General features: G+C 40.4%; 1 protein-coding gene across 1 annotated transcript in view; it reads left to right on the top strand.

Moving 5' to 3' along the window:
- The first annotated feature begins 23,198 nt into the window (after positions 1–23,198).
- Positions 23,199–27,243, top strand: part of LOC137502406 (uncharacterized) — a 64,898-nt gene continuing 60,853 nt past the window's right edge. Inside the window, exons 1-2 of the mRNA XM_068229484.1 lie at positions 23,199–23,264; positions 23,433–23,535. The gene's annotated coding sequence lies outside the window, so the exon portion shown is untranslated. The remainder of the gene's footprint in view (positions 23,265–23,432; positions 23,536–27,243) is intronic.

Consider the following 27,243-nt stretch of genomic DNA (forward strand, 5'->3'; position numbering starts at 1 on the left):
AACTTCATCAATCGAATCGGTTCCTAACTTAATTTTCATCTCAACATTCTAAGTGCCTCTTGCCATTGTTTCCACATGTTTGTACCAGCGATCATTCTCACTAGTTTCATGTCTGTTATTTCTAACTTATGAATAAGATATTCTGAGTCTACCCAGTTTTCACTCCTGTACAGCCAGGTTGGCCTAAAAACAGAACAATGTAAAGATAGTTTCTTCTTTCTTACAGAATACTGTTGATTGCAACTGCAAGCTCACTGCAATAGCTTTGCTGCACCTTCATTCAATCTCACCATACTGCACAACCTAAATACTTCAAATGAACTACCTCTTCCAGTTTTGTATTTTCAATCTGGCATTCAATTCTCTCAGATTTCATCCCTACTAACATCACTTTAGTCTTGAAAATTATAATTTTCATATCATACTTGCTGCAACTATTTTCTAATTCCAAGATATTCGATTGCAGGCTTTCAGCACAGACTACCGTAAGACCAAGTCATCAGCACATGCCAGACCACATTTCCACCTGACTGAATCCCTACTTGCCACTTCATAGCTTTCTGTAGATGATCCAGGTAAACTACGAACAACAAAGGTGAAAAAGTCACAGCCTTTTCTAATGCCTGTAAGTACCTTGAGCGAAGAATTCACCCTGTTGTCAGTTCTCACTGTAACCCAAATGTCAATATAAATATCTTTTTGATTACTCTCACAATCCCACAATCTCTTAGTACGGCGAACATCTTTTTCTTCATACGCCTTTCTGAACAGCACCTTCGAGGTCTGAAAACACACAGAATTTCAACCACTGATCGTACCCTCCTTTCCAGAAAGCTAGTGAGCACCTAGCCTGGTATACTGTACTTCTTCTTGTATCACTTTTCCCACACCTGTGGGGTGTGTGAACTGTGTTGCTCATGGGGACTTGGCCCTCCTTTACGGCCCGATGCCCTTCCTGACGCCAACTCTATATGGAGGGATTTAATCACTGTTGTGTGTTTCTGTGCTGGTTGGTAGTGTGGTGTGTTGTGTGTTTCTGTGCTGGTTGGTAGTGTGGTGTGTTGTGTGTTTCTGTGCTGGTTGGTAGTGTGGTGTGTTGTGTGTTTCTGTGCTGGTTGGTAGTGTGGTGTGTTGTGTGTTTCTGTGCTGGTTGGTAGTGTGGTGTGTTGTGTGTTTCTGTGCTGGTTGGTAGTGTGGTGTGTTGTGTGTTTCTGTGCTGGTTGGTAGTGTGGTGTGAAGAGGAGAGTGCTGGGACAAACACAGACACCCAGTCTCCGAGCCAGAATGATTAATCAGACTCGATGAAAATCCTTGACCTGGGCAGGAATCAAACCTGGGTCCCTCTGAACTGAAGGCGTCAATGTTGACCTTTCAGCCAAGGAGCGGGACTAGCCTGGTATACAGATCAATGGAATACAGTTTTTGCAATCCTTCCTGTTGCCCCGCTTATAGAGAGGTACAGTTACTGTTTTCATCCAATCAGAAGGTACCTTAACAACTTTCAAAACTAATGCTATTTAGGGCCCGGATGTTGATGACCTAAAATTATTGAAAAATGACCTGTAGAATGCCCCTAAAATTCTCTTAAACTGACCTCAAGTTTTAAAAGTTTACGTAATAAAAATTATAAATTTCTTAATAATTGTCTTAGACAAATAATGAATACATGGTTGGAATATCTGTATTATATGAGCACTGCACAAAATACTTCAGGAACTGTACTCTGTTGTGTATAGCATTTTATTTTATATTTTATTGGAATATGTGACATTCATGTTTAGTCTAAGTAATGTTTTGCATTGTACAATCATTATTGAGTAAGCAGGTTCATCAGCAGATAACCTAATTAACAGGTCTAAACCGGTCCCGTGTTTTAATGCGATTGAAATACTTTAGACACTTTATATAATAAAGTATTGATTAGGAGGAAAACTCTCATTCTTTATACTTGTGTGATCCTCCCAAATCTAACATATTTAATTATTGCAGAATACACTGAATTGTCACTAAGCATCGGCTCTGAATACTCAGAAAAAAGATGACCTTTCATCAAAATCTGGGCCCTACTCATTATGATGTAACCCTTCCTGCTTACCGGATAGAGTGGTGTTCAGTGAGCTCTCACCAGCGTTGTCTATCCATGTAGGTCTCTCCCTCCATGATGACCCTCCGGTCCCCTCCGCTTCTCTCTCCACCCTTGTTTGGGACCTCGCTCCCAAGATACCGGTACGGTACTTGAATTCTTGTACTGTTGTAATGTATTGTCATTCGTCATCAATGATCTGCATGTAGGGCTGTCACCCAGGTGGCAGATTCCGTATCGATAGCTTGTTTTTTAAAGGTTTTCAAAGAACTGGAAATTATTTTAACCTTTCCCTTGATAAATGATTCGAATTCATAATTCGTCATTCTATGAGTTAATAATAAATGTCCCTCAAGACGTATTTGGCAACCAGTTTTGTCTCTATTCATTTTCATGGCAATGGTTTTGGTTTATCTTACTTTTAGTCTACCCATTTGATGAGCTGGTCTTGTACCTCCTTTTCTGCATCCCACAAATACCTACATCATCAGCAGACACCAAGGCATTTAACTCTCCAATTAGTTCTTTTTCCAAGTCTTTCTTTAGAGCATCTGACTGTCACAAACAGTAGATATGAAAGAGCACTTCCCTGTTGTATTCCTCAAGTTGTCTCACACCATTCTGAATGATTGTCAGCAATTCTGTTGCAACTGTAGCATTTATTGTATAAACATTTCGATCTTGCCAGTAAGGTAGTCTGGTACGGCTAGTTTTTCTAGGCTTCTCCAGATGACATCTCTTGGAACGCTGTAAAGAGCCTTTTCCAAATCCAAGAAGACCACAAATAGAATTTTATCCTGTACTTTTCCACGAGCACTTCTGTGAGATCTATAGCCATGCCCTCTCAGATAGGCTCTAATATGGTTGAGAGTATAGCTTTGATAATCTTTTCCATAATCTTAAGTCATGGGACAGAGGATTAATGCCTCTGTACTGTAGTTCTTACACTTTCGATGGCTTCCATTCTTAAATATTTGAAAAACTACTCCCTTGGACCAACCTTCTTGTGCCTGATTTTCACCCCACACTACACTGAGATGGTCCTGCTGCTCGTTTACTTATTGACGTATGGCTTTTAGTGCTGGGAGATCCCGAGGACATGTTCGGCTTGTCTGGTGCAGTTCTTCCCATGGGCGACCTCTGTGTCTGGGTGTATGAAAATGAGACAGGGAGAGGGTGAAACCTCGTGTCGGCACGTAGCCTACTCCTGTTGAATAACATCAAGGCATCAGCTCAAAGCTGGAGGGAGGTTTGGAATTGTATACCACCACCTCCCATATCCTGCTGGCTAACATTCTGATGGTGAATGGGACCCGAACTGACTAGCCAGGCTGTAAACGATGATGGCCACCAGGCAGGCTGTTACTTCATCCATTACCACTCTTCATCTGGTGTAGTTTTGTGCGTCTGGATGTAATCAGTACATCATTCCCAGTTATTCCTGACCAATCACCAGATTCTGGCTTTATTGGTCAATTTAAGAGATTATCAAAATGTACTTTGATGACGTTCCTGACGTCTTGCACATGCCTTGCTCTCTGTCCATCAGCAGTCTCTATAGCTCTAATGTCTTCCTGGCCATTTCTCTTACTTTTCACAATGCCATAATAACATCATCTTACCTTTAGAGCCTTCCTCCAGTTTGTGTGTAAATTCATCCCAGCATATTTCTTTTTCCTCACAAACAATTCATTTGATCTGTAATTTTCTTTCTTGTTCACGTTTCTTCATTGTGATTCAGTTACTGAGTTTAGCTCTATCCCCGTCACTCCTGCCTGCACTTCCCTTCTTTACAAGGGCGCCCATGCACGGGGGTAAGGCAAAAATGTAATGTAGACAGGTGTTTTTCTTTCAAGAAAATGATTTAAAAGTCGGTATTACGTGGAACTGGTAGTACCGCCCCCGCCAACAGGCACAGGGTACCGTGGGTGTTATTCTACAAGTCGCCATTCATCTTTCAAAATATTAAAAATACTACATAACCCCAGGTCTAGGTCCCTCTTACAAACTGTCATACGCGCGCCCATGCTTCTTTATTGCCTCCTTTATTTGGTTATTCCACCATGAAGTTCTCTTTACATTAACAGTACTCTAGTGTGTGTTTTACCACATAGCTCGACAGCACTGCATATAGACCATTCTTCATTACCACTGGTAGTTTAATTTTTTCCTCTCTTGAACTGTTACTTGCTATCCCATTCCTCTAGTTTCCAGTTCTTAATCTTAGGTTTCCTTCTCCTACTTGTTGAAAACTACAAAATCGGCTAGAATTTATAAGATTTCTGGGGATATACTAAAGACAATTGGTTAGGATTTAGTGCCATATCCGAAGTACTTATTTGATTATTGTTCGCATGAAGGAGCTATACCAAATGGATGGAGAGTTGCTATAGTAGCCCCTATGCGTAAAGGAAAGGGTGATAGACATCAAGCTGAAAATTACAGGCCAGTCAGTTTGACATGCATTGCATGTAAGCTTTGCGAAGGCATTTTTTCTGATTATATTAGACATGTTTGCGAAATTAATAACTGGTTCGATAGAAGGCAGTTCGAGTTTAGGAAAGGTTACGCCACTGAAGCTCAACTTGAAGGCTTCTAGCAAGGTACAGCAGATATCTTGGATTCAGGAGGGCAAATGGTCCGTATCGTGATTGACCTGTCTACAGCATTTTATAGGGTGGATCAATGGGAGCTGAACCGCAAAAATGTGTGCAATTGGACTTGACAAAAGAGTGACGGAATGGGTTGCTATATTTCTAGAGAATAGATCTCAGAGAATTGGACTAGGCGAGACTTTATCTGACCCTGTAATAATTAAGAGGGGAATTCTTGAAGGCAGTATTATTGGACCTTTATGTTTTCTTATATAAATATATATGAATGATATCAGTAAAGAAGTGGAATCAGAGATAAGGATTTGGAGGATGATGTTATTCTAAATAGAGTAATAAATAGGTTAAAGATTGTGACCAACTGGAAAATGACTTCGATAATGTTGTGAGATGGACAGCAGGCAATGGTATGATGATAAACGGGGTTAATAGTCAGGTTGTGAGTTCCACAAACAAGAAAAGTCTTCTCAGTTTTAATTACTGCGGTGGTAGGTTGAAATTTTCTTTTGGGGATTATAGTAAGTATCTAGGTGTTAATATAAGGAAAGATCTTCATTGGGGTAATCACATAAATGGGATTGAAAATATAGGCTATATCTATGGGAATATCTATGTAAATATCTATGGGAATCAACATCTATATCATAAGTGGTATGCTCGGAACTGTCAGCGGAGAGATGGCGTGGAATGACATTAGTAGACTAATAAGTTTGAGTGGTGTCTTTGAAAGTAAGAAAGATCATAATATGAAGATAAAGTTGGAATTCAAGAGGACAAATTGGGGCAAATATTCGTTGATAGGAAAGGGAGTTAGGGATTTGAATAACCAAGGGAGATGTTCAATAAATTTCCAATTTCTTTGAAATTATTTAAGAAAATGCTAGGAAATAACAGATAGGGAATCTGCCACCTGGGCGACTGCCCTAAATGCGGATCAGTATTGATTGATTGATTGATTGATTGATTGATTGATTGATTGATTGATTGATTGATTGATTGATTGATTGATTGATTGATTGATTGATTGATCACTTTCAAGACATTCACTTGGAAAGACTTTGATATCTAGCATTTTAGCTCCGCTACCAACGTCCTTAATAATCAGAGATTTTGACTTGCCATCCCAGCTGTATCTGGTCACCTTATGACCTTCTTTCTTCTGGAACCATGTTAAGAGTTTGTTTGTCAAGCATAGGTCAAGTAAAAGTTCTTTCATACCCGAATGATTTCATGTTTGCCTCGTATACTGTTCTTTCCGTTCCTAACTGGGCATTACACTCACGTATCATTATGAGGTTCCCTTCGTCGATGTTGTCTTCCAATTGCTGTAGGAAATTTATCTTTTCTTCTTCACTACAGCCTTGTTGGGGAGCGTAGACCTGAACAATTGTAAGATATTCTTCATTTAAAAAAACCTTTAATTTATTGTAATTAATCTTTCAATAACATATGTTACATCAGAAATATAGTCAATGTCCTGGTGTAGGACTATCCCCATACCATTCCTTGCTGTGGTCTTATTTCTACTCTAACAAAGTTAAATGCCATTATCTAATGTTTTTGTGTCACAACCCTTCCATTTTGTTTCACTCAGGCCTGAGATCGTTAGATGCCTGTGGTCCATCATGTCAGTGGTTTCATTGACTTTATTGGTCACGGTTAATATACTCAAGTCATAATTAATTCCAAATGTATCAGAAATGTTGGCCGCAGTCTGTGTTTTACTATTCTTTCCTCTCCGAAAACCGAAAAAGTAGTTAATTTCCGAGGCTCGTTTTTGTGTTGAATAATCAGTCCATTTAGCGCTGCCACCCAGGTGGCAGATTCCCTATCAATTTTTCTTAAAAGTTCTCAAAGAACTTGGAAATTTATCAAACATTTAAAAACATTTGAAAGCAATCCATTTTATTTTCCTCTTCTGTGACTTGCTGGGTCTACCACAATCGAGGAATTTTCTGTCAGCGAGAACTCCCCTAGCCTTTAGTAGTCCTTTACTTCATGTACAAGGTAGCAGATTCATTTAGTGCACTCTTAATAATCCCCGAGTAATGGGCTGCCTCTTCCATCACCTCCACTATACCGAAGTCCATCTTCTCCACTGCAGATGTTGTAGAGGTTTTCGCTCGTAACGGTCAGCTGGAACCTTACGAGATGCTACACACCGCGTCAGTGTGATCTCGGACTCACGTTGGCAGTAGAGCTGCCTCAAAGAGGGTCTCTACCCGCTACCCGTAATGCTATTATTCTGTGTAGCAATTTCATCCCAGCCTTCCCACTCCATTTCAAATTTTCAGGTCTAATTTCATCTATTCTTGCTGCTTTATGACAATGGAGTTTATTTATCATCCTTAGCAACTCCTTAAGCGTCATTTTACTAACCCTGTATGCCACCTAAACCAGTCTATTGTCTGGAAACCTTCAATAATCGTATCCATGTACTTCTGTCCAATTATCTTGTCCAGGAGATTCTCTGCTCTTGTTCGTCTGGGGACAGATTTTACTTTCTCTAATCTAGGCCTAGAGGTACTTATTGTACAGTATAGAATCAAAATCTCAAAAAAGCTTTTATTACCGCACATAAGTTGGTTGACTGTCAACCTTTAACTCTCTGTCGAAATTCGCTCAGTAAGCATAAAAAACTTACCACTTTGTAGCATTTTTCCAGTTTCGATGTCTATACTCCCCCGCGCCACTATATCCCACAAACCCAGGTAAATTTTGTTGTCTGCACTTTTTTTCCTCCCCCCCCCCAATCGCCGCTACTGGGTATGAGTGATGCTAGTAATGCCATTCGTTATGCAGCCAGTCCCTGTTATGAATGATGTGAAAATGTTGCTCATAGGGTCAGTTGGTGTACCATTTTCAGCAGGCTTGACAGAATGATATTTAATATATTTAATAGCAATTCCTGACTCGGTGAGGAAAGCAACTGGAAACTAAAAATCTCACTTCTCATTTCCCTAGTACAACGCTCCAGTGACATCTAGGCCGTGTGTGATGGCTGACGGAGGAGCTATTGGGGGTTGGACGATGCTTCAGTCTGAATACTCAATAGACATGGATATTAAAACAGCTCTACAGTTCACAAACATCACATCCTCGTCACTCTCCTCTGTTCTCCAGGTTAGAAGTGGCTGTCAAAGGCATCTGTTCCATAGGTTAAAGCTAGCCTATTTTCAAGCCCAGAATTAAGAGGAGCCCCACTGTGCTGTGTTTGCCCCAAGAACTCTGAAGGACTAGGGACAAACAACATTATATTAAACCACAATACAACAGAACATCGGCGCAGCAGCTCAGATTCCAGTTCTGAGGGTATGAGATGGGTATTATGGCGACGAGGGAATAGAAAAGTGCTAGTGGCTTTAAATCGCACCGACACAGATAGGTCTTATGGCGACGAAAGGATAGGAAAGGACTAGATGTTGGAAGGATACGGCCGTGGCCTTAATTTAGGTACAGCCCCAGAATTTGCCTGGTGTGAAAATGGGAAACCACGGAAAACCATCGTCGGGGCTGCCGACAGTGGGATTCGAACCCACTATCTCTCGAATGCAAGCTCAAAGCTGCTTGCCCCTAACCACATGCCTAACTCGCCCGGTAATGGCCTTATTCATGGTACAGCTCTAGCTTTTTCCTGGTGTGAAAACGGGAAACCACGGAAAATAATCATCAGGGCTGCCGACACTGGGGTTCGAACCCACTATGTCCTGAATGCGAACCGCACACTACGTGACCTAGACTGTACAACTAAATACGCGGTAAAACCATCTGCAGAGTTGCTGAGAGTGGAATTCAAACCCACGATCTCCCCAATGAAAGCTTACAGCTAAGTGACCCAAAACTCAAATACAAAGATCTTAATTCTGAACCTCGTGAGACCAACTAAAGAGTTGTTCAATACAAATTGCGGAAGACCTGGTTACAAAAACCGCAGATGTCATCATGCTGACCGTCTAATAATAATGATGATGATGATGATGATAATAATAATAATAATAATAATAATAATAATAATAATAATAATAATAATAATAATAATAATAATAATAATAATAATAGGGTCCCAGGAATCAACCTGGGAAGAGCCCTTGTGACTCTGGGCAAATGGTAGTGAAATGCGTCGTTGCCAAACTCCTGCAACAATAATATATTGGGTTCAGCAAGAGAACCCAACTAGCCTCTTTCACTACAACTCCAGCACGTAACCTACACGAGGTGCCCCCTGTTAAGCTGAGCAACCCAGTGGAAGGTTGGGTAACCAATCCCAGCGGGCAGCTGGGTCAGTGAACCGATCAGTGCTGGGGGCTTCAAGGCTTACAACCTTGATAGTTAAACACCACGTTACCTTCGGGTAACCCCTCTAAACTTTTTCGTAACTCTGGAAACATGGAGCAAACGACAAATTGGAAATCTAACCCAGGTGGTAACAAATCCACCCCAACTCACAGTGAGGCAAGCAGGCCATCGGATTTTGGGGAGCCTGCATCTTCATGTAAGAGGAAGAAACACATCAACTGTCTGGCAACAATAAACACCAATTCCCTCCTACAAACGGGAAAACTGAAATATACATTGGACGTCCTAACGAAACACAACATCCTTATAACGGCTTTACAGGAGACAAGATTTACGGACAAAGAACCTTTTGAGTCACAAGGCTTCAGGATCTACAAGGGACAGCCAGGTCAGAGAGTGATGAAGAATATGCCTCACCTGGGTACAGGCTTCATAGTCAACAACAAAATGATCAACTCTATTATCTCCTTCTCATCACCAAATGGGAGAACGTCCACTATAGCCTTCAGAAGTCTCAACAAAGCCTACACGATTGTTAACTTCCATGCACCTACCAATGATACTAATAAGAGTGATATTGAAAGTGTTGAATACTTTTGGGAAGAATTGGAAGAGACAATCGATAAAATTCCAGAACATCACGTGATCATCTTAATGGGTGACTTTAATGCCCAGATTGGTAAGGAGCGCAGGTTTAAGAACATAGTCGGAGAATACCCGGCCCACAAGAGAACCAATTGTAATGGTGAGAGGCTGATCAATCTGTGTAAAAATCACAACCTTGTTCTTAAATCTACAGCATTCAGACACCTCCCCCGAAAAGCCAAGATCTGGAAATGTCCCAATCCCTTGCTTGGAGAGTACCAGTTAGATCACGTTGCCATCAGTAGAAGGAATAGCAAGGAAATAATGAACGTCAAGGTATTGAGAGGTGCCAATATTGATTCAGACCAATACCTATCTTTGGTCAAAGCAAATTTCATTCCACTCACGAAGTGCAGGGTTAACAATTACACCAGGTCCAGAATCCCAAAATTTAATCCAGCCCAGCTGAAAGAGAACAACAACTTTACTAAGGTACTAAGCAATAATCAGAATAAAACAGATTGGCCTAACCTTCAGAAGGCACTGATTGATGCAGCAACAGAAACCATCCTTGCAACCAGAAGGAGTAAACACCCATGGTGGACAAAAACATGCGATAAGGCAATAGAGGAGAGAAGACAGGCATGGGTGAAGTGGAACTGCAACAAAAACACGGAAAATCATACAGCCTTCCTAACAGTCAGAAAAGACACGGCCAAGACCATTAGAAATGCTAAGAGGCAATATAACAACGACATCATAGATCAGGCAGAGAAAGACTTTCAAAGGAACAACACCAGTAACTTGTACAACACTCTAAAATCTCAGACAAACGCTTACTCAGCCCCTACACTCCACCTTCCAGGACCAGACGGAGAACTGAAAATGAACAATGAAGATTGTACTACAGCCCTTGCAAAATATTTTGATGGCCACCTCAATGCAGAAGAACCACAGGAAAAACTACAATATCAACCTAAGAATGTGATTAACCCTGACTCCCTTCCTCCTACCAAAGAAGAAATCAAACAGATCATCTCTGAACTGAAATCTAACAGAGCAGCAGGCGAAGATGGCATCATTGCAGAATTATGGAAACATGCAGATGAAGAGTCCATTGACAGTATCCATAGAATCATAACTGACATCTGGACAACAGAAACACTACCAAGGGATTGGACTTCAGCTATCATCCACCCGCTGCACAAGAAAGGAGACAAGTTAGACCCTAACAACTATAGAGGGGTCTCTCTCCTATCAGTGACGTACAAAATCTTCTCCAAAGCATTGCTTAAAAGAGTGGAGGCACAATTAGATTCCTGCATAGGAGAGTACCAAGCTGGATTTAGGAAGTCAAGATCATGCACAGAGCAGATTCTGAACCTCAAAACTATCTTTACCTACAAAAACCTCAGCACCTCACCCTATGTAGCAATTTTCGTTGACTACCAGAAGGCTTACGACTCGGTAGACAGACAGTCCCTCTTTGAGACGTTGACTGAAATGGGACTGGATAAGAAGACTTTGAATCTTGTGAAGGCTACTCTAATGAACACCATGCCCAAAGTCAAATTCAGAGGGGTATTATCAAAAAGCTTCGAGATCGAAACAGGTGTTAGACAAGGAGATGGTTTGTCCCCTATCCTGTTTAACTGTCTGCTGGAGAAGGTCATTCGGGAATGGACGAACACACTAGCTGACAACTCTGGATTAAAAATCGGCTACAAAAAAGACAAGTTAACAGTTACTTGCTTAGCCTTCGCAGATGACCTCACACTCTTAGCTTCAAGTATGGAAGAAGCTACGTACCAGCTATCCTCCCTAGAACGCATAGCAGCTAAAGCAGGGCTAAAGATCGCTGTCAATAAAACAAAATTTCTGACCAACATCAGAGAAGCACCCAACTTCATTTCTTTGGGGGGCAAAATAATACACAAGGCCAACTCATTCAAATATCTTGGAGAGTGGATAACCCCAAATGTTAATGAGGATCTTGCAGTGAAGAGTAGATGCACTAAATTAGAAAGAGCTTATCATCTTTGTAAGAACATATACAAGTCTAAATCCCTCTCCTTGAATCTTAAATTTAGACACTACAACACCGTAGTAAGACCATCTGTACTGTACGCCTCAGAATGCCAAAACATGACCCGGAAAGGACAACTCAGAAAACTAGAACTGAAAGAGCGAAATATCCTCAGAAGGATTATGGGTCCCGTTAAAGAAGGAGATGGCTACAGAATCAGGCACAACAAGGAACTGCACAGTAAAATAGAGAGCATTACAACAACTATGAGGAAGAGAAGACTAATCTTCTATGGTCACGTAGTCAGGATGGACAGCCAGAGACTCACTTCAAGAATCTTCAACACTGTATCTAGAGGGAAAGCAACAAATGCCAAATGGACGAATTTAGTGCGGAAAGACCTACAATACCTAAACATTGATCACGTTGACATTTACAACCGAGATAAATTCAGAAAGTTAGTCAAGACATCTGACTCTCCAGTCACTAACAACTAAATCACTGCGTCCAGGAGTAGGAATGAAATGGACTCAAGAAGGAAAAGACATCCATAGCGCTAGAATGAAGGAATACTGGGCTAAGAGGAAGAAAAGGGCTCACCAGAGTTAAGAAACACGTGGTCCATCGTAGGCCTAAACGAATAATAATAATAATAATAATAATAATAATAATAATAATAATAATAATAATAATAATAATAATAATAATAATAATAATAATAATAATAATAATAATAATAATAATCTGTGTATATAAAAACGAATGTGTCTTTGTCCCATATGTGTTCCTACACCATTCATCCGATTGAGATGAACCGGAATCTCCACCCATGTAGGCCTAACTTATATAAAGAGAAACTGTGGATTTTAACAAGTTGATATAGGCTACCCCAACTTATAATTTGATTTAATACATAGCATATTATACACATGCATCCTAAAGCAATAATTAGGATTAAAAATTAAACTAAATAGTACTAAGTAATATGTTTATTCGTTGTTATGGGTAAAAGACGTTGCCCATTCGTGACATTTTGCATATTGGCATCACCCCATACACGCAGTAATTAAAACTGAGAGGACTTTTCCTATTTGTGAAACTCACAACTTGACTTTTTCATCGGGTTTTTGCATTTTCAGATTAAGGCTCGGAAATCAGCTGTTTTCAATCAGTAATGGCTACTATACCCCACTCAGATCGAGCAGGCAGTAACCCCACTATATCCGATCCCACCTTCAACGCCAACGCCCCTTCCTAATCAACACCAATAACCGAACACTGCCGAACCTTACCCCCACCACTACCACGTGTAAAGCCCACCAGGGAAATGTCTGTATTGACAGTTAATAAAAAATAATTTATTTAACGCGCACAATGTGCAAAGAATTACTATATAAAACAGTCTTCGTTGCAAAATTTCACCAGTGATTCTCATCGCTGTTTACAATTTAAAACATGGTACCTAGTACAGTGTGCACCACATCTTAAACATACACAGTTCAAACCTGGTTCATGATAACGCTTTATATTACACAGTTTATAATGGAACCCATGAACGGAGAACCTTGTCAGCAGGTGTCGCAGTTCATATCCACCTTGAACCCACTCGCGATTTAGCATGGCATCGGTAGAGTAGAAATCTTCCCAGATGTCAGTCTTCTTCGATCGTAGGTCTCGAAGCAGATGTATATAGGGTGTTGTTGCTGGAAGTAACAACTGTAACCTTAGCTCTTCCACATAAAATCCCTCTCTGGATAGCTCATACACGAGCCGGGAAGGAGAATATTTGGAGAGGCACAGAGCCCGTTTCAAGTAGATTGCCTTCAACTTCTCGATTTTATCTAACTGTTTCATACTCAAATGTTCCCAAATGTTTTCCAAGCCATATGTTGCTATAGGGCTGATTTTTAGATGAAAGAGATTTATGGCCGTTTCTAAAGACAAGTTTCTCAGGTGCTTAATGTCAGATATTGCTTTCATAGATGCATTTAGACGGTCTATGAGATGGAGGGTGAAAACATTACCTTGGGTTTGAAAAATTACACCCAAGTATTTAAAATGCTTTACGGACTTAAGTTCTTGGTCTTCATAATAGAAGATTCCATGAGGTCCCCCTCTTCTAAACGTCATGGACACTGTTTTTTCTACATTCAGTTTGAGCTCATTTTTCTTTATCCAGCCTACTATTTGGTTGAATGATTCCTGGAGTTCCTTCTCTGACGTTGATGTTAAGACCGTATCATCAGCGTACATTAATAGTTTGACGCTTTCATGGTTTACCAACTACTATGTCTGCTGTCGCAATGATGAATAATAATGGACTTAACGGGTCTCCCTGTAATACCCCGGTTGTTTGTTCCAAAATAATAGATTTGGTAATGCCATCATCTACTTCTATTGAATTGTTGAGCAGTAAGTTCGTAATCAGCGGTATAAGGTAGTTCGTACTACCAATAAAACTCTCCAATTTTTCTTACAGTATGGTTCTGCTTATGGTGTCGAAAGCTTTCGAATAATCTATAAAGATGGCATGCAATTTACCCCCTGGTTTCTTTAAGGCTTCTTCTATGTCATTCTGGAGACAGCGGATAGCTAAAGCCGTTGATTTCCCTTTTCTAAATCCGAATTGCGACTCCGGTAGGTTATTTTCCACCAGTTTAATGAGACGTTTACCCACTAATGAAGTTAAAGTCTTTAGTAGAGTACACTCTAGCGCTATTCCTCTATATGAGTTGGGATCTGCGGTATCACCTTTGCCTTTATATAGCATTTTAATAGTAGATTTTCTCCAGTTGTCTGGTATCCTACCTTGCCGCAAGCATTCATTCATTAGGCGAGTGATGGATTCACCCAATTTTGGGAGAGCAGCTTTAAGATGATCACTAAAAATGTGATCTGGGCCACATGCCTTGTTATCTTTAGATGCTGTAATAGTTGATACAACCTCATTAATTGAAAATTCGTCAATTTCAGAGATTATTTGAAAAACTGGCACGAAATAATTAGTAGGTCGTGTGTCTCTCTCTTGAAGCACTGCACTCAAGTGCTTTTCCCAAACTTCCATTGGTAAGTTCCTGGAGAACTTCGGTTGTCTAGGCTTCAGAGCCAGGTAAGGATCTAGACTGGCACGTTCTATAAGTTTCTTTTCTTCTTCCTCTCTATAATGATTTTTGGCTTCTTTTAGTAGTAGTTTGTATGCTCTCCTTTTACTGGCATATATTTCAAGGAATTCTTTTGTTTTCTCTCTTCGGGCTGTATATAATGCTTCCAGCACATCTCTACGACATTTATAGCATTCATTGGTGAACCAGGGTTGAGATTTCCTGATCACAGTGAACCATCCTGTTCATGGGACAATTGTATTAATTTTAGTATTGGATATTGGAATCACACAAGGCCACCCACGAAGCCAGTGTCTTACAGTATATGTCATAAAGGAGTCCAGAAGAAGCGTTCTTGTGTGAAGTGAGCGCGAGCGTCATTATGAGAAATCTCCAGAAACTCATTAAAAGGAGTTATGTCCCAAGCCAAGCCTCTTGATGAAGATTGGGGACGCTTCCCAGATCCCGGCAAAACTTATATTAGGAGGGAAGTAAGAATTAAATTAATATCTTTGGTTACGGAAGAGTTGCATTGGATTTGAGACAAGAATTGCAACCTGTATAATTTCTGCTTTATTTTGATATGCATTAGGGCTGCATTCATAAATGCATTCGTTAATTAGAGCTCATGATATACTTTATGCGGGAAAAACTTCGCGGGCGCGCGCAGATTGCACGCGATCAAGCGGCTTGATGACGCTATACGGGATTATAAAATAAGGCCGCCTGGCATATCAGAGTCATTCTTGGACCAGAAGGCCGCTTGAACGAGTCGTCATACTGCGTGTTGGTACTGAGAACAACGCTTTGTCTTCGAGCTGCACAGACTACGAGTACTGCAATATCTGCGAGGAAGTAAGTAATCAACTTGAATATTCAGCTGAATTTAAGATTTTACCTGTGAGAATATGCTATGGGGAGATGAGGTACTGCTTATAAGAGACTAATGAACTAGTAGCTTCATATTTCTATGAGGTCAAGTTATGACTGACGAACTGCGAGAATTAAGATTGGCTCAGGATAGGAATTCAGAAACGACATGTTGTCCGAGTGAAGGGATGAAATAACAATGACCTAAAGTAGGGAAGAAACTGTGTACCAGGTTTTAAAACTCTGAACGAGACTTGGTCAATGTGACGTGTGAGACACGATAGTAGTGGAAACAGGCATCGAGTTTGGACAGTCTGTAATATATGAATTTATTTTCAGTAACCCCAGCATCAAGTCAGAACGAGTGTTTGACATCATCATTGCAAGGAAGCCACATCCAGGAGCTGAAGCCAACACGACAACGGGCATCGATCCAGGAACGTTGGGAGCACCTGATCAGCGCGACGTCGAAGGGGACACCTTCCAACTACAGTGGGAGCTGTACGAAGGCGCCACACAAGAAAGAATGTCTCCAAGTGGTCAACAGTATCTGATGCCAGCGCCGCAGTCTATCATGATGTGGTAGATTCAGTGGTCCACAGGGAGGGCCGCTCTGTTATGTCATCGATAACATAAGGTCAGAGCTTTCCAATTCTGTTTCAAGCATGTCATTTAAATTTAGATAGGAATATGGGGGCCGTCAGTCAACAGATTAGTTATGGTAGGAATTTTCCTTGTAATTTAGAGCTAGGCCTCAAGCTCGAACCCCGTACATTGAGGTAGGTGATATTTTGTAGATTCCTTGTTAGCGTGTGTATTTCATTTCGAGTGTATTATTTTAACGTACGTGTGATTTTTAAGGGTCTGATCGAACTCCTTTTGTCATAGGAGGTTAGTCTAACAGATAGGCACTTTTTAGATCGCATTTAGGCATTTGTTTCTGCAGACGTAGATTCGTATAGTTGAGACCAGAATGAACCCGTAATTCACCAAGCTTCACTGAGAGAGCGAGCGAGTCCGTATATTTAAGAGATATGAGCCCATGATAGGCAGAAGTAAGATTTGCGATTGATATGAGAGAGCCCAGCACAATTGAGAGTATATTGGATGTATTTGGAGATGCCCAGTATGGCCATGTGACTATCGCTTAATGATTAGTGTTTTTGTAGCACCAAGATTGAGCCCATGAGAGGCGGAAGTAAGATTTGCGATACTGCTGGTGATATTGAGACGAGGGCAGATAGCCCAGGTGTATATAAAAGAGGGCTTTTAGCAGCAGATTACGTGAGGTGTTTCTTTTGAAAGGCGAGATTTTTTTGCCTGCCGCACAGATGAGCTCATAAATTAGGGGGACTGTAGCTAGTGAAGTGGTGAGGGCGAAGGTCGTTGAGCTTGACGTCACAGGCTTGAGAATTGGTTTTTGTCGTCTGCAGCTTGTCAAGAGTGCAAAGGAAAGGAGGACCTTGATGTTTTGAAAGCAGGGAGAGATCTTTTTTATGTCCTATTGGTTTTACGTAAATCTTTAACACTGGCCCGTTTGATACTGACACCCATGTATATGTTGATTGTGTCCTTTTTATATTGTTTGCATATGTATCATACGCCTTACTCGTCATGGGACTAGGGTTCGTGACCGAGTCAGGTCATTGTACATTTTGTGGTGATTTTTGTTTGCACCGGGGTTCGACGGTTCGAGGCATAGTAAATTTTATGGGAGTCATTCAATAATGTGTATTTCAGCAGATATCCGTTTTTCTAGAGTTCGTTACTTACACTATTGTAACATGCTTGTTACAGAACAGCTGTTTTCGTGAAGGCAGTGAACTGGTTGTCATCGGCTCAGCGTTATTTTACCCTATCATAATGAAAAGCTCTTTCATTTGTAAATAATTCAATTTTGTGTAATAAATCCCTATTTGTTAAACTTTGAAGGCAGCGATGTTTTCTGTTAGATATTTTATTTTATTTTAATTTAGCCGACTCTTACCTGATTTGTCACATATCCTCGTGTTTATCTTTTGTTGCCCCGTTATACCCATGTTATCCCTGAGAAGAACGCTTATCCGGCTGAGTGAAGAGGATTATGTTCATGTAAGACTATGTGCACCAGCTCACGTCTGTGAGAGTTCTTTCACTACTGTACTCTGGGTTCGAGACCGGCTTTCGCCTGGCCGGAACTTCAGGGTCCAGTAGGGCACAACAGGTATTGTTGGTAGAGTAGCATTCTGGAGCAGCATTTCTAGATATAATGCAGCCTCATTAACATTTCCCTCTCGTAATAGGTTAAGTATCGTTTGATTATCTTCACCACAGATAAGAGACGGATTACTTTTTCTACTTATTTTTGTACGGTCTCTAACTGTATCAAGCGTACTAGGCCTATTCTCCAGCTGTAAGGAAGTTGCAACTGGTAGGTGTTTCCGTTGCGTCTCGAGAATAACCTCCTGCTTGATCGACACAAACTTAGAGTTTATAAACACCAGATCTATTGTGCTAGCACCATTATGAGACATGTAGGTATTCATGTCAGAGGCATTCACCAACCGAAGACCTTCCTCTTCTAAGAAGTCCAAAACGTCTGTTGATTTTCGATGTTCTGCATCGATGCGACAATTTAGGTCTCCGGCAAGGATAATGGCATCATCCCTAGTAGTCACAGTTAAAGCTTTACTAACTTCCTCAATAATCTCAGTTGATGAGAAATCTGGCTGGAAATATACACATACACAAACACACGGCTTGGTTCGAACTACTAAAACGTTCGTAGATCTGTATTGTACACTAAATGGTGAGAACTGATCAGTGAACAGACATGCAATGCCTCCTTTGGGCCTCCCTACTGGAGGTTTTTCTGCCATGACGAATGTTGAATAATGTCTACTAGTTTACCACGCATGCGTTAAAAATGTTTCCACTAGGATTATTACATCAAATTCCTGTATCATCTCTTCTAGTGTGTTCGTCATGCTCAGCAGTCCTTCAATATTCCATAATAGTAGCTTAATCTTTGATGTAGGCAAAACGTTGTCGTCCTTATCGGGGTTTGGTTGAGAGCATTGTACCCGAGTCGTTATGGGGTCGAAAATTATACCTCCTCACTAAAATCCTCCCTGGCCGGAATTCTGGGTTATTTACTTTTTCTAGGTGGTCAAATCCAATACCAATTCGGAACGCCTTCTTTGTACCTTTTGTGTCTAATTGGTCACAAATAATGTCATCAGATATGTTGTTATCTCGAAGGAATTTAATAATATCCTCCCTCTCCGTGTTCTGATGAAGTTTGCCTATGTACAACCAGGCTGTTCTATTAGCCGCTCTTAGGTTGCTAGTTTCATCAGCCTTTCTCGAACCTATGATTACCTGTCTACGGTGCCGGTTTCGCTTCACAACCTTCGTCCAAGTCCCCTCTTCGGTGTTATCAGATGACGTTTCTTTGTCTTCAATTACTCGAATGTTCTGTTCGTGGCTATTTGACTCCACTTTTGGTGGTTTCGGGGCCAATCCTTTCTTGGCAGTGATTTGAGGATGCTGAACTATAACAGAAGTACTGGTTCCTTTAGAACTGTTCTTATGTTCTTCATTTTGTCTAGGCATCGCTTTACTTATCTCTTCCGCAACCGTTTGTTTGATGCTTTCCTTAAGACTTCTTATTTCTTCCCATATTGCTTTTAATTCTTCTTTTCCATGTCTTAACATAATTAAATCATCTTTGCATATCTTGCACATCCATAGCAATGTAGTGCTAGGCTTTTTGAGGGTCGCGAAGTCACCCGCATTAACTCCGGAACACTCCTTGTGAAACCACTTACGACAGTTTCCATCACAGCCCACAGCAGCACTGGTCTCTGTTATCTGTTTTCCACATTCTCCGCACGGAGTGTTGTCTCCTGTGCTCTCCGTAACGTCCTTCCCTGGCATTAGGAACAGAGTTTGGGCGTTGCCTACGAGATAAGTACAGGCCTCTGCATGCGCGGTGTTTTCAAGCACTAAATTGGCAGAGCAGTAGCAGTTCAAATACCGCCGCTAGATGTCAGGCAAGCCCTCCATTCTTTAGCACAATCCCAATTGGCATTACGAGAATAATTTGCACATAAAAGCTCATTAAGGAGGTAAAACATTGAGTTTTGAGTAGAAAAGCGATATTTCTATGATATTTAATAAATAAAAATAAATGTATCACACAGTAATTCAAGAAGAGCTCATACAGTCACGTCGTATAATAGTGACCGGAAAGATCACTTCCAAGTAGAAATGAAAATACTCCACTGTATATTTAAAACCACTTCAGTGTTCACATAGCAGGATTTAATGTTATGAAAACTTCACTTACCGATATGTTTCTTGTGGTAATTGCGTCACGTCGTGTAGGCTACATCTACAACTTCATAACTTTCCTGTTGAGTGGCTTAAAACTGTACTGCTTCGCACGACCGTGTTTGTCCGTCACTTTTCTGCCAACATTGTCCAATAGAGGATTCAACAACTTGATGAGCAAAAGAGAGCAAAGTTTATCATTGTCACATTCACTGCATTTCAGTTCATTAAAAAACCTGGTTTTACAGTACTTAAACAGTTTTGCTCTAACATTTCTTCTCGGCAAAAGTGGAATAGCATTAGAGCAAAAATCCACAAGAAGTAGCACCAGAGAGATAAACGATGGCTTAGGGTATCTAAGTCCGCCCCTATCTTGTCTCTGAATCAGCATATTCAGTGGTGCGTTTGTGGTGATTGTTGTGAGCATGTCCAGGCAGTGATCGCAAGTTGTGTTCTCTTCAGCCACTCTTACGAGATAACCACATACAAACGTCACGGATGCTGCTTTCAACGTTGTTGGACAAGCTGGAAAAAAAATAGGAAAGAAAATTTTTGTTTCAAAAAGCATGTTAACATTGGAATTAATATAATGTGATTATTCGTACTTACTACTTAAAGGGCGCATTAATATTTCCATCACAGCATTCGGTAGCTGAATTTCTGCCATCTCCATCTGAGTCTCTTTATGCTGAGTTCCGAGCCAATTTTGTGAAAAATTATCAGGATTCATCTCGACATTTGCATGCATAGATGCACGTATGATTCCACTTTTCAGCGTGGTCTCAATTCCATGCGTACAAGCACGAGCATCCATCATATCATTAAATCCTCCCAATTGCCTGAGGTGACTAAAAAACAGTTCAACATCGTCACTGGAGAAATTTCGCGTTAACACATAGTGGAAGCCCATAGTTAACAAGTACTTGATACACGCAACCGTCGACTGTGTAGTAATGACAAGAGCACGGTAAGTCTCCGTACTTAACGTCTCATTTTTGTTTCTTCCTGCACCCTGAAGTTTCTGAATATAAGGCAAAAAGGTATCAGTTAGCCATTCAAGTCTTTCATCACTAACGGAAAAGAAATGCAACTTATCAGAATTTCGTGCGAATAGAGCATGAGTTCGATTGCAAACATCGTGGATATCGAACCACTTTCTCATTACATTCATGAAGTGTACCGTAGCATTAAGACTCTCCTTATCGGGAAAATGTTCACTTGCAACAGAACTACAGGTTTCCAGAGCAGCTGTAATTGAGACTGAAAATAAAAGTTTCGCACGCTTAACGTTCATTTTCTCAAAATTGGAGGGGTATACCATCTTTCTGGTCAAGTAGTGAACTGGAGAAAAAAATTAAGTTCCTCTGTAGTCTGTACAGAGTTTTTACGTGCTTTCCTGAGATTTCTTTTCCGTCATCTTGAAATGACTTTTCTAGAAACTGTGACCGAACATTCTTGATTATGTGACTTTGATCATAGCTCAGAAATAGTTTGCGAGTTTCATCTAAAGGATGGGCCGTTTCTGGTTTAACATGCCCACCACATAAGTTTTCATACATAGACACGTTCACTTTGGCATTATCGGTCACGATTCTCAACACCGTAAATCCTATTTCTTCTACGGCTGCTATTACTTGCAGTGTTCTTCTTTAGAGCTCAGTTCCATCCAAATTACAGCAAAAGAAAAACGCCACGGGAATTCGAAATCTTGTTGCCAGACCTCTGAACATAAAGCAAAGCAATCTGTTAGCTAATTCTCCTTCCGTAGCAAGTTCATTACCCCCATGAAACTGGTCTAATTGTCGATCATATATAAGTTTAGGCTGTATTGCCATTTCGTCGATAATAAGAGAGCCAACCTTTTCCTGTTCCGTAGAAAGTGTCTGTAATTCTGCTTCCAACCTATCTTTTATCTCCTGTGTAACTCCTGTTTCTCCAGATGATCTGCCAATATATTTCATTAGCGAACTTTTGTGTGGCAAATGCAATATTTCCATTTGCCTAGCAAATTCGTAGCCTTTTGGCGATTTCCTCTGCCACAGAACACAAATTTTTATAATATATTCTGTATACTGTATCTTTTTCTTGCCAAATGCCTTCAGTTGTTCAAGTAAACACGTAGCTTTCAAGTCCTTCGCTTCACTAGAAACCTGAAGTGTAGCAAAGAGTTTATCTGCATACGATTTTCTCTTTCGTTTCTTCACTTCAGCAAGCAACTTCCTATTCTTGCACCTCAATTGTTTTATGATAAGGTTTTTCCTTTTGAGAGTACGCGATGCCAGTTGTCTCGCATTTACCTTAGTTGTGGAAGTTGACTGTACTTTATACTGGGGGGTCATGTCAACTTGGACTGAACGTGAGATGGCTTTTTCGTCTTCTCTTTGCTCTTCTTGTACGTCATGTGAAACATTTGTACTTGGCTGCGTGAATGCATCTTCATAGCTTCGTTTCTTGGGTAGCTTACGCGTTTTATTAAGCCTGCTCTTGTCATGAAAATACGATGGGTACCCTGAAAAAAGCGTTGGAATTGAATTCGGAAGAAGGCGTCTGATTTTAGTAGAAATGCTGAAGCACGTACTTTCAAAATGTTCGCTACATACTACAGATTTTGAGGAAGGTTGCCACATGCTATTTTTCTCGTCACCCCGACGAGATATAACTTTGACCCATTTTTCTCGTAATTCTGCATTTACTGGGAACTCGTGGAAGGAAATCCCACTACCTTTCTGCAGTTTACTTTTGCAGAATGGAACACAGCAATAAACCATTGTTTATCACGTGCAATAAACATCCTGTGAATAGAATGTTTACAGTAAATAACTCTCTCGGCGCCAAATACAGAACCTTGTATATTCATGAATATTCATAAAAAAATATCTTAATTTTATGTTTAAATAGAAACTATGTGCTCACCACAAGCTGAATACACAAATCAACGCTTTATATAATTAATTTTAAGGCCTATATCACCTAAAAACTCACTAACTTAACTTTTTGTTCACTATTTCCGTATAAGTCTATTTTAAACAGTGGAGGAGTAACACGCAGTCTAGCGGCGAGTCTGGAACTAGAACGTATTGCACGCTGCATAAGCTGCCACGCGGAGGCCTTATTACTAATCACGTAGGCAACGGTTTGGATGCAATGTCGTAGACACAGCCCATAAGCATCAGCAAGCAAGCAAGGAACACACCCTCGAAGACGTTGCAGAGCAGAGCAATATGGCTACCACAGTAGTTAGCTGGAGATAAATAAATTATACCGGCTCGTTGGAATTAATTGAAATAAAAAAATGAAACAATGAATGAATGAATGAATGAATGAATGAATGAACGTGTATGCATACGGTCGAGGAACAACACACTGGTTATAAATTGGTGAGGAGCCCTATTCATTATTGCCGGTTTAGTTTCGAAGTGGTTGGCTTGTTGTTAATTAATGTTCAAATTAATGTGTTTTGCACTGTGTATCTCGGACATATTGCGGCTGCTTGTGCAGATTTATTCTGTGGATTGTGCTGTTTCACTTAAGATTTTCTACTTCAGGTAATTGCAGTTTCGTACGTTTTACACCGCGTCCAAAGAAGTCTCAATCTTGTAAATCTCCATAAGGAACTTTAAACACGTACTTTACGAGATAGGAAATAAGGTAAGCTTTATTGTTCAGTTCGTATTTAAACATAAAAGATCATCGGCAAGATAATTCTGATTTTCGGCCAAATGTAGGCTGTCTACATTAAATATATCTCAGCTACCATTCTAAGTGATAAAACATGCAAGTTTATTTTCCAACATGGTACCGAATTGATTCTGAATAGCCTGCTCATGCGCTGTAATATACACTGGCACCAAAAAAGTATTGGCACACCTACCATTATATACAAATTCCACACTAATAACGTTGATTGAAATGTACAGTAGTAAATATAAGGTTCTTCGAGTAGGCTATAATTGGTTTCTCACAACAAAAATACATATCTACGAAACAAAATCAGTTGCTCTACACATCAAAAAAGTATTGGCACACCTATACACAAATGAAGCTAAAGTCTCTGTAATTCACATAACTCAAGTCTTGTAGCCTGTGTGCATACCGTTGGCACTGATGACAGCTTGTAGACATCTTGTCATGGAGGGAACCATGTTGCGAGTTATCTCTCCTGAGATTTTTGACCATTCCTCCAAGAACACCGTCTGAAACTCGCGTTTCCCAGTAGAACGACATTTTCAAACTTTTGTCTCCAAGTGATTCCAAAGGTGCTCTATTGTGTTAAGATCAGGGCTCTGTGTGAAGTGAAAACTCCTCATGGTGCATTATAGTAACCACTCCTGTTTTCGCAGCGCCGTATGTTTTGGGTCGTTGTCTTGTTGAAAGTAAAAGATGCCATGAAGACCCAGTTTCTGGGCACTGCTACATAAGTGGCCTCGCAACACATCGGCATATTTACGATGATCCATGACACCTTCAATAATTGCCGAGACAGCAACACCAGAAGTTCCCATGCATGCCCAAAGCACCATGCTTCCTCCCCCGTGTGTTACTGTTGGTAGGGCATGTCGTGATTGGAGCTCTGTAATTGGTTTGCGCCACACTTTTATATTTCCATCAGATCCAAACAGGTTAAACTTGGTTTTGTCAGAAAATATCACAGAATTCCAAAATTCAATCGATTTATTGACATAATCTTTGGTGAACTTCCAAGATAAATGGTATCTTTCTGGGAGATCTCACATGAATATCAGCTGTGTTCAAAACATTCCTAATAGCTTGAGAAATGACCTTTTTCTTGGAAGTTGACTGGATGTCCGATATAATCGACCCTGCATTTTAAAGGACTCTTTTAGTGCAAGACGAACTATGCTCCCACACTCCCCACATGTAAGAACACTTAGACGCCTAGATCTGCATTTATTGTCTGTTGTACCAGTCTCTTGAAACTTCTTGATGATTGCCTGCACTGCTGAATAAGTAACAGAAAGTTCTTTACTAATTTCACAGTAACTTTTACCCTGCAAATGCAAGGTACCACCTTGGTGCGGAACAACACGGAATGCTCCTTCACCTTCGGATTCATCATGGCAAGTGAATGACCCTTACAATGGCATCAGGCAAGCGACTGATCTGTTTGTCAACTCCGATTGCACAAATCTGGTACGTGCGGTGCTGTCTGTAAAGCTCATTAACAAGCAACGTAGTGTGCCAATACTTTTTTGAGAGGGATCAAACCGTAATTTAACAGAATAAATGTGTTCATGTTGTGTTTAGAAAGTAGTTCAATATACAAATTATTTCCCTTATTGAATAAGGGTTAATGGTATACATATAATGTTCCTAGTATTTGTACAATTGTATTAGATGCGAAAAAGTGTCTGTGCCAATGCTTTTTGGTGGCAGTGTACATGCTGTTCCAACAGAAATTCAGAACTGCTTCTGAACTGTAAGTTCTGAATTCATGCTGTTCTAACTGCATTGAGAACCATTTCAGAGCCAATGCCAGCAGTGCGCCTTCAATACCAGGGACTGCTTGTTCTATACGTGCACATTTGATTCGACCAGTAAATGGTGTGATTACATGCAGTACTTCTCATTGGAACAGTGAGATCTTCCATAATCCATTTTTAAGGCTTTGTAACAATTCGTAGAAGGCGTTTATACAGTTAACAAATGCATTTACTAATTCCAACAAACCATTATTAACAATCAGTTCTGGAAGCATTCTGATTCATGTATGCTCATTAAAGTAATTTTGATAGTGTTCATAGCCAGTTTGGAACTGTTCATTGTAACAAAGTAGTTTGAAGCCAGTTCAGAACTGTTTGTTGTAACAAAATTGTTTATAGCCAGTTTGGAACTGTTGTAACGAAGGAGTTCATAACCAGTTTGAAGCTGTTCGTTGTAATGGACATACAGTACATATTGTAGCAAAATCAGTAATGATTGCAACTTTTTGGATAAAGTTGCCAATGAGTACCTGGCTATCCTGTATCAAATAATTTGTTTAATCAATAAGGAATCTGGCTAAACTGCTACTGAATTCAACATATTGTATGTTATCTCCTAAAGGGGCTGCTAGCCCGTGAGTAATGTGCGTCGAGAGAAGTACTATGGCTATATCTGTTTAAGAAACTGGCTTATTAAAATACATGAGGCACAGGGCTTACCCACAATTGTCATTAACATCCAGGATAATTTGCTAGTGTTATTAATAAGACTGGGTTCACCACTTACTATCTGAAGGTTTGTGGATTGAAAACAAAACTGAATGTACTATATCAGAACATTCCTAATAGTGACTTTCAAATTTTATATTGTATCTGAATCACCACTGGATTCTAGTGTAAAGAGAGTGAGTTTTATATTGAGCAGTACAAAAGTTACACAGCCAATATAGCTAGTGGAGGAACAGGATGTGGTAATTGTGTCTTCACAGTGGCTAAAAGCAGATCATTTTCCCTGCAAGTTGAACAAGAAAAGATTAGTTTCGAAGGTTTGTTTGTAGAATGTCTTTTTTTTTTTTGTTACAGTTCGCTTTACATTGCACTGACACAGGTGATGGGATAGGAAAGGGCTAGGAGTGTAAAGGAAGTCGGAGCCCTAGATACTGTTTTCTGTGTTTTCCCATTTTCACACCAAAGAAGTGCTGGGACTCTACCTCACTCAAGACCAGAGTCACTTGCTTCGCACTCCTAGCCTTAATGCCATATGTCCTATCGTTGTCAGTATGATATAAACAAATCATGAAAAAAAGAAGGTACATCAAAGCAGTCATTGGACTCCCAGTGTAGTGGGCAATATGTAAGTTGCATAGTCACAGGCTTTTCACAAGTGGTGTGAAAATTAATCCCATTCTTTGGGTGTGGGATGTTCTTTCATTGAAAATGTTTATCCCTGAGGTTCAGTTTCCAGGTAAAACTGAAGGTCCTGTGGCTATGAGCACAATTTCAAGTCACTTAAAACTACAGACTTGACTACAAAACAGCAATAATACTATGGTTTATTTTCCGGGTTGAAACGTGTTGCTGTTGTCTGTACATCACGTACAGTTTGCCGAAGTTACGAGTACATTGCAGTATTCTTTGTCTAGGCGACTGAAATACCCGTACTCGATCCGAGGTAGTCAGTCTCCAAGGCAGCAGTCACAACTATAAGTGTGGCCCTGACCTTGGTCTATTATATGCTAGCCTTTCTGGTTAACATAAGCCTCTGGCTGTCTCGAGAGAATTCTGGAAGGTATGTGTAACAGCCTGGTAGTGAGGGCTTGGGCGCGCTATTATGTAATTGGGGTTTCGGCCTGCGTGTTTACATAACAGCGCGGGCAATCCCCCACTACCTGGCTCTTACACATACCTTCCAGAA

This window comes from Anabrus simplex, chromosome 10 (assembly GCF_040414725.1).
Source record: "Anabrus simplex isolate iqAnaSimp1 chromosome 10, ASM4041472v1, whole genome shotgun sequence".
Classification (NCBI taxonomy): Eukaryota; Metazoa; Arthropoda; class Insecta; order Orthoptera; family Tettigoniidae; genus Anabrus; species Anabrus simplex.